Genomic DNA, 8,470 nt, shown 5'->3' with positions numbered 1-8,470 from the left:
TATATATATATATATATATATATATATATATATATATATATATATATATAAAACAAAATTTAACATTTTATTTTATCTATTGTAAATAAAATTTAAATTTTTAATCTAAAAATATTTCATTGTTGATAATCAAAAATTGAATTATCTATATAGAGAAACTGAAGAATGGAGAGATATATATTCTCCTCCATATAACATGTAGCTACGAATCGTAATCATCAAACTGTAGCCATGGAACGTGTCATTAAATTATTTTTGAGTGTCTATACGTGAAAGGTATTAATTAATCTCGAGATTATTTATAATATTTGTACTATAGTTGGTATAGATTATCTCATATATATATATAAGGGAAAATGCACAAGTACCCCATCAACCTATGCCCAAAGTTTCAGAGACACTTATATTATATAAAGGTCCTATTACCCCCTTGAACTTATTTTATAAGTAATTTTCAACTCCTTTTCGGCCTACGTGCCACTACCTTGAAAAAAAAGTCAACAGGCGTTGGACCCACAAGATAGTGCTACATAGGCTAAAAAGAAATAGAAAATTATTAATAAAAAAGTTCAGGGAATAATAGGACCTTAGTATAGTATAAGCGTGTCTCTAATAATCTCAGGCATAGGTTGAGCGATAGTTGTGTATTATCCCTATATATTATGAATAATTAACCTCATCTCAATCCACTAGATAACTGTCTCTGTCATTTCCGTTTGTCTAGTGGTACAATTCATTCTTACTTTTGAACATACAGCAAATGCCATCTAATAAATTCAAATTGAAAAATATTAGTATAAGCAAACACATAATATTCTAATTTATAAACGCCTAACACAATTGATTAACAGAATCCATTTCAAACAATTGCTTCTTCTAGTTTACAAACGCCTAACAGAAGTGCTTAAACTAATTTAGTATAAGCAAAACAAAACCAATAAAGCTAATTTAGATGTTTGTGAGTTTTGTTCTTACAAACACCTGTCGAAAGTCAGGTGAAAAGCAGCCAAAGCGGATGATACTACAAACAAGGTTGACACAAACCACATCTAACAAATTCCTTCCTGTGTATGAGCTCCCCTCAGCTTTCAGGTCTTCACAATGTTCCCTAGAACAAGAGAAGGTTCATAATTACAATTAAGATTACACCCCGCAAATAGAGAATACAATAATGAAATACTCAGACAGGTGCACACTGCAATGAAGAGATCAGAAGATCACGTAGTATAGCCAAATCTTACTTGTTTATAGAATCATCAGATACAAGTAGTGATAAACAATTATGAGATGCGTAAATGATATGCCAACTGATATGAAGCTCAGCATCTGAAGCATGATTGTCAATGCATATCCATCTCCTAGCTGGTTCGATCATATTTTCTAAGAAATTTGACTATGCGAGGATACAATCGCTCTGCAGCCTTCAGTGTCAAGACCCTTATAATATATTACTATAGGGGGTATTCAAGGCACGATATTCCTTCGAGTTGTGAGTGTGCAACGAAACTCAAATAGAAGGGTATTATCTATCTAAGTTGTATGTACAACTTAGAAGAAATTTCTCGCAAGAAGAATGAAAATGCCATTCTTTTAGAAGAACTTGCACCTATAAAAGTTTCTTTTTCTCAAGAAAAACCAGAATTTTCATAAAAAGAATATGAAGAAAGAGAAAAAAAAAATTAAGTTGTTGATGATGGAGAAAGAGCAGAAAAAGTTAAAAAAGAAGAGAAAAATTAAAAAGATGATGAGGAAGATATAGGAAAAAATAGAGAAGTAGTTGAGGAAGAATGGAAAAAAACAAAACGGAGTTGAGGAAGAAGAAGAAAAAAAGAAAGAAGTAATTGACGAAGTAGAAGGAAAAAATAGAGATGTAATTGAGGAGGAAGAAGAAAAGATAAATGAAATTGATGAAGACAGATGAAAACAAAAAGAAGTTGATGAAGAAGAATAAGAAAAAAATGAAGTTGATGATGATGATGGGATCAAAACAATCAATACACATATTTTTCTTGTGTATTTGCAGCCTAATGCTACTGGTGATAGCATTATGAGGTCAGGCATGGGAAAACCTTTTGAAACCTTCAGGATTCATCCTCAAGAGAAATGGATTGGAAGATTATTTTAGGAATAGTTGTTTCATTCATTTTTTTGATTTACCAGAGAATAATAATGCATGTTTTAAAAGAAGGTTCATATTTCAGAAATCTGAAAAGAAGGATGAAGTTTTGATTAATTATTGTGGCATACCACTCTTCTTTGGCACAAGAGAGTTTGCCATTGTTTCATTGTTAAAATGTCATCCTCTTTCTAAGCCAAACCCTGAATTTATAGTAAAAAAAAATCACGGAGAAAAAATAAAGTAAAAGAAAAAACAAGACAGTCAACTGAGGAGCAGGACTTGGTGTCCCTTGTTGGCACAAACTTCAAAAATCTTTATTTAATATATTTGTTGAATCACGATTATACGTCAAGGTAGCTGAATAAGTCATTGTGCTTACTTTAATTTACACATAATGTACTTTTGACAAAAAGAAGAATTGGAGATAGTAAAAGAAAGATTAAGTACCTCAAGTACACCAAATACAAACTCATTAAATATGATGACTAGAGCTTCCTCATCAAGAATGAGTTCATCTAAAAGAAAATATGAAATATCACAAGATTTAGGAGATAATGAGGCTTTCAACAACTATCCTTGGGGACATGAGAGCTTTGAATTAACTATTGAGTAATTGTTGAAAACTTTAGGAGCAAAGTCCAATAACTTATTTGTCTTTCCATGGAAATTCATGGTAAACATAAATATTTTAATCTTTTTATATTATATTGAATAAGTCAACATTTAATTCTTGACATTTTTCCTCTTTTATAGAATTGAAATTTGAATTGTTCCTCATTTGACCCATCAAGTAAATGCAAAAGAAGAAATCTCATCTCCTAGGATATTGAGATGGTTGAGATCAAAAACAAAAACTGCCAAAAATATTGCTGATCTTTATAACTCTCATCATGAAGAATTAAGTTATTATTATATTATACTCATATATGTTGCAACATCTTACCCAAAAATTGCTATTATGACACTAATGTTGCTACATATAATTCTTTTATTGTAACATGTGACACAAATGTTGCTACAGATGCCCATATGTGTCATATATCACAAATATGTAGCAACATATGACACACATGTGGTAACATATCATCCATCTAACAATATATGACACATCTATGGTAACATATCACCTATCTGTAGCAACATATGACATATATGTGGCAACATCTGACCCAAATATTTCTACGGGTGATTATTCTTATAATTTTAGGTTGTGCATCTATAGCTTGTCCTAGCAGAAGAGGAATTGCAAATGATATATCTAATTACTCTAGGGTTGGTTGAAACTTTATTTGATCTTGTTGTGTATAGAGTTAAAATGGAATTGGCTGGAGCAAGAACCATCAAATGAGACAGAGTTTTTAATGAATTAGTTATATTTATGGGGTTGATGGTGGTGGTATTGATGTTGATGCTGGTGTTGGTGCTGGCGTTGGACAAGACCAATAGGCTACCTCTTGTAGAAGATGCTTTGGCTTTCTCTATAAGAAGTGCAAGAAACAAGATAAATATTCTATCATGCATCTTTAAACGTTGAGTCAGACTGTCAATGAATTTAAAAACAGGAGAGGGGTCAAGAGCACTCCATCAAAGAATGTTTTGCATCCATATACTCCATAGACCAAGAGGAGGAAAAAAATGTTTTACCAAGGCAATAAAAATTTTGAAGAAGAAGATCTACGGAGAATTGCCAATGGAATGTAGGTGAGGAAGTGTTGGAGTTCAAGCAGGTGAATCTCTATAAGCGTGTGACTATAGCTAGAAAAACAAAGTGTTGGAGATGACGAGAAACAAGGATCTACGTGCACAATACATCATGCATTTTTTTAATTGAGAAGATTTTGAGGAACATGACAAGCAAAAAAATTTAGTGGGAAGACTGGATAATTTTTCTCTACTAGTACCTTCAAATTTTAATGTTCATTTGTCTTATATTTTCAGTGATTAATCTTCTTTACTCTTTAATATTATTTTTTATTTCAGTATATTGATGAAATACTTACTCTAGCTCATGTGGGGGAGGCATATGTGATACCTGGAGTACTATGTTCCAAAGATAGAATCATGGATCTCAACTTCTATACCAACTTCAAACTAAGATATGACGAAATGAGCGAGGAGGCAATAAAGTTGTTGGCAGAACTCTTGCACAAGGAACACATGAATGTTTATGACTGTCAACTGATGGGTATGGAACATACTGAGTTTTTGACATTCATACAATGTGTCTTCAAGTTGGTGCCAAAATTGTTGAAGCAAAGTGTAATAATGAATCATTTGTCAGATAAGTTCATCAATGAACCATGAAAATTTAAAGGTCGAGTGGAACCCATTGTTTTATTTTAAAACAATCATTGGCTTAGAGTCACCACTTAATTTTAAAGGAAAATTGAGAAAACTAATTTTCAAGAGATTTGAAACAGGAAATCAATTGAAAGTAATTAAGAGGTTTGAGGGTTCGGTGATTCATATTAGCATTTTGGAAAGGGTTTTAAAGCACCCGAAATGCCCGCTAATATGCGGTTATCCGATAATTAATTATTTGGCTAATGTTTTAAAAGATAAACATGTTTGAATAAGTGAAAGTAAAATATTTACTTAATTTTAAATGATTAAATCAACAAAGCTAACTTTTGGGAAATTTGAATATTTTGAAACCCTAAAAATAAATAAGCACATAAAATACAAATAATAAAATAAGGAAAATTATCAATTAAATCATAATATATAATATAATTAGTTAACATAACAACATTTTGAAATATTTATTTAAATTGTCAGAATGCCAATATTTTAGAAAATATTTTGTAATTCAAATTTTATTATTTAAATTTTCTTTTATTTATCAAAACACTCCTAGATTAGACCGAATTCTAAAATCAATAAATTTTAAAAAGAAAAAAAATAATTAAATCACTACACATTAACCTTCTTTCTCCATATTTCACATCTTCTGTCCCCCACTTCATATTTTCTAACTCCTGTTTCTTCAAGGTTCTTCCAAATTATTCAACAAAATCTCTACTTTAATTCAAGAGATTTTTTTATTGGCAAAAGTAATTTCATTTATTTACTGAGATTTTTTTGTATTTTATTTTTAAAATCGTCAATTATGGTGTAGATTAAGTTGTGAAGAGGGAAAATTTGAATTTTAACACGATCCTACCCACTCGATAATGAAATCAATAGTTTGGAAAATCAATAAATTATGGGTATCGAAAAAGTTGATGAAATTGTTTAAGATCAAAGTGATGAAGAATAACTTTATGGCATGTTGAATTTTGTATTTAAATTATCATATTGTATTGTTCAATGTTTTTATGGTCTATTGCATTTTATATTCATTACAAAACTCATGTGGTATCTTGCTTACATTTGTGTTTTTTTAAGTATAACTTGTACCTATTTTTTGTAGATGGTATTCATTTCAAATTATTTATATGTTTAATCTTGTATTATATTATAGAATAGTAGATAAATAGTTTTACATAATTCTGTATACTATTCGAAATTTGGCTTCATTCAATTATGTATGTTTTTATAATTTTGTATTCATTCTAACTATATGCCTAAAAATTTGTCTTTTTTGTGCTCAATCTATATTTAAATATCATTTTTGTATTTCAATCTCACTTTGTATTTTATTATCACTTTATGATGCCAACAAGCATTGTATTTTCTTTTGTACTCACTTTGCATTTCAATGTCATTTTGTATTTCATTTTCACTTTCTATGCTAACAAGTTTTGGTATTTCTTTATTTATTTTATATCATTTTTAAATGTATGCCAACAAGTTTAAGATTTTCTGTGCTCACTTTGTATTTCAATATCACTTTCTTTGCCAACAAATTTTGTATTTTTTTAATTCTAAAATCTTCTTCACAGCCCCCAAAAATGTTGAATCAATCGACTTCAATTCTACATAGATTCAATATTTTCAATGAAATGTTAAAAATCAATATTGTAAATTTGAAGAATAAGGGAGAAAAAAACCATGTCGATTATGTAACCAAACACGAATACACGAATAATAGAAAAGAAATTTTATAAATCTTAATCCCAAAATAAAAGTTGAAAAGACTTAAGACTAATGGAAAAAAAGTTATGCCTACTTAAAGTTAAAACTAAAATTATGATTAGTAATATGGTAACTAACTTTGTTGGTTTAAATTAAAAAATGACCTTATTTGAAATATAATTTTTCCTTGATTTTCTCCATTATATTATTAATTAATTGTATTTAATCAAATTAAAATCTTTTTTATTATTTTTTTTAAAGTTTTTTTGTTCCAAATTTTCTCTGTTCTATTATTAATTATTGTATTCTTTTCAAAATAAAAATAAGTACATAACTAATCTCTTATCAAACTAAAGTGATGACATTTTAAATAGATAATGAAATTGTTGCTAAGGAGTGTCACTATAAACTAAAATATTGTCATTTTGAAAGTTTTCCCAAAAAAATAAATGAGATAGAGAAAGAAGATTTAGTCCCAAGTTTGAATATGTTCGCTCAGGCCAGTATTAGAGCCCATTTTGTTTTGGGCCTGTGGCCCGTTTGAGTCACACTTGTTCTGAACTAACAAAATAGGAATATTTTTTCTTTGAGCCTTAGGTCCCATCCTTTAACCTGTCCTACATCTAGCAAAACAATAATATATAAGATAACAAGGGCTTAGGCGCAAAATAACAAAATACAATTTTCAAATAAAGGATGGGCTTTGGCCTAATCTTATTTTCAAATCCCCAATCTGCTCCACATTCTTTTAACTTGGGGACCTGTACGTCGATTATCTAGCTCGAAAATGGGTCTGAATCGAAATAAGCAAATTTTGGGCCTTCATGGCCCAACTCAAAATGCAAAGGAAGGAATGAGTTTTTGGCGAACTCGGGTAGATCTTACATGCAAATGAAGAGTGCTAAAATTAGTATTCAATAATAATTAGATTGTTCAAACATTAGCTCTAACGATAACATGATTCATCAATTACGAAACAATAATGCATTCAAAAGCATATGCATAAACATATTTCAACTAAACCAGTATGAATAAATTGAAGTTGAATAGTATGGACATCGATTAATAGAAAATTAATTATGAGGACACAACAAGCTTGGTTAAGTATCACACTTTGATAACATGGTCAACATGAATGACACTAACATGAGTGGCATGTACTCCTCAAGACCATTCACACTGAGTCAAGCAAAGGATCTCCAAGGCCTACAAGTAATGTTCATGAAAAGGGAAGCATAAGAGGAAATTTAAGGTTACCAAAGAAGGACATATAATGTGTTTACATTACATCAAATTGAGAAGGAAGAAGGAAAGAGGCCATGTGTGCAAATGTCAATTTCATGGATTCAAGAATTCACAAAAGAAGACAACCAAAAAAGGCCCTTATCTCATTAAGGGCAAAATTGTCAAACAAGTGTCTTCTTTATTTCCTTAATATGAATATTTGTTTTGTTTTTATCATTTTGCAAGACTTAAACTATGTTGAATATTGACTCTCAAATTGTCGTATCTTCTTAGTGAGTGATAAGTGAGTAAGTACGGTGAATCTTAGGATTGCTAGTTAACTTCTTGAGTTCAATAAATAAAAGTGTTACCCTTTATGATTCTTGGTTTCATTTAATTATTCTTCCTTGGGTTAAATTTAGGTTATTGAAGTCAATTGGGAGGTGAGGGTTTTAGTCCCATGTTGTCCATAATTTCAATAACTTGAGTATTAATCCATATATCCTTTATTTCTTTGTGTCTTTCCTTGTTTAATCTTTATCTACTGGGTAAATTAGAGATCCCACTTGCACTAGCACATCTTCCGCCACCCTCTCAGGTCTAGCTGCAGATATATCAGCCAACTGAAGAATTATGGTAGTTGGCTTAGGACTACCCAACCCTAGTTTTTTATATAGCGAAGTTGGAATCAAGTTAATGCTTGCTCCAAAATCGCACAAACTTTGGGCATGAATACTCTAGCCTATAGTTATCTGCATAGTAATGTTGCCTAGATCTTTAAGTTTGATGGACAACCTGTTCTGGATCCTAGAGCTGCAGTCTTTAGTAAGTGCAATTGTCTCATATTCTATAAGTCTTCTTTTGTTTCCCACTTTCTCCTTCATATACTTTGCATACCTGGGTATACCCTGAAAAACATCTACCAAAGGTAAGTTAATATGAACTTGTTTCAAAAGAGAGAGAAACTTACCAAAACATTGATCCTCATTTTGTTTCTTGATCTTCTGAGGGAACGGGGGAGGGGGTCTCACTATTGGTTGCAACTTTTCAGTGGGTGCAACTACTTCATTTTCTTCCGGGTCAGCCTCTTGAAGTTTACCCTCTTTTCTT

General features: G+C 30.6%; 1 long non-coding RNA gene across 1 annotated transcript; it reads right to left on the bottom strand.

Moving 5' to 3' along the window:
* Nucleotides 1-771: 771 nt before the first annotated feature.
* On the bottom strand, nucleotides 772-2,629 carry LOC138338238 (uncharacterized). The gene is made up of 2 exons (XR_011211679.1): nucleotides 1,242-2,629; nucleotides 772-1,108 (listed from the first exon to the last, which is right to left on the bottom strand). It is a non-coding gene; the product is annotated as an uncharacterized lncRNA (long non-coding RNA).
* Nucleotides 2,630-8,470: the final 5,841 nt, after the last annotated feature.

Source organism: Solanum lycopersicum, chromosome 9, assembly GCF_036512215.1.
Source record: "Solanum lycopersicum chromosome 9, SLM_r2.1".
NCBI classification, from domain to species: domain Eukaryota; kingdom Viridiplantae; phylum Streptophyta; class Magnoliopsida; order Solanales; family Solanaceae; genus Solanum; species Solanum lycopersicum.
This window is presented reverse-complemented; position numbering and strand designations above follow the sequence as displayed.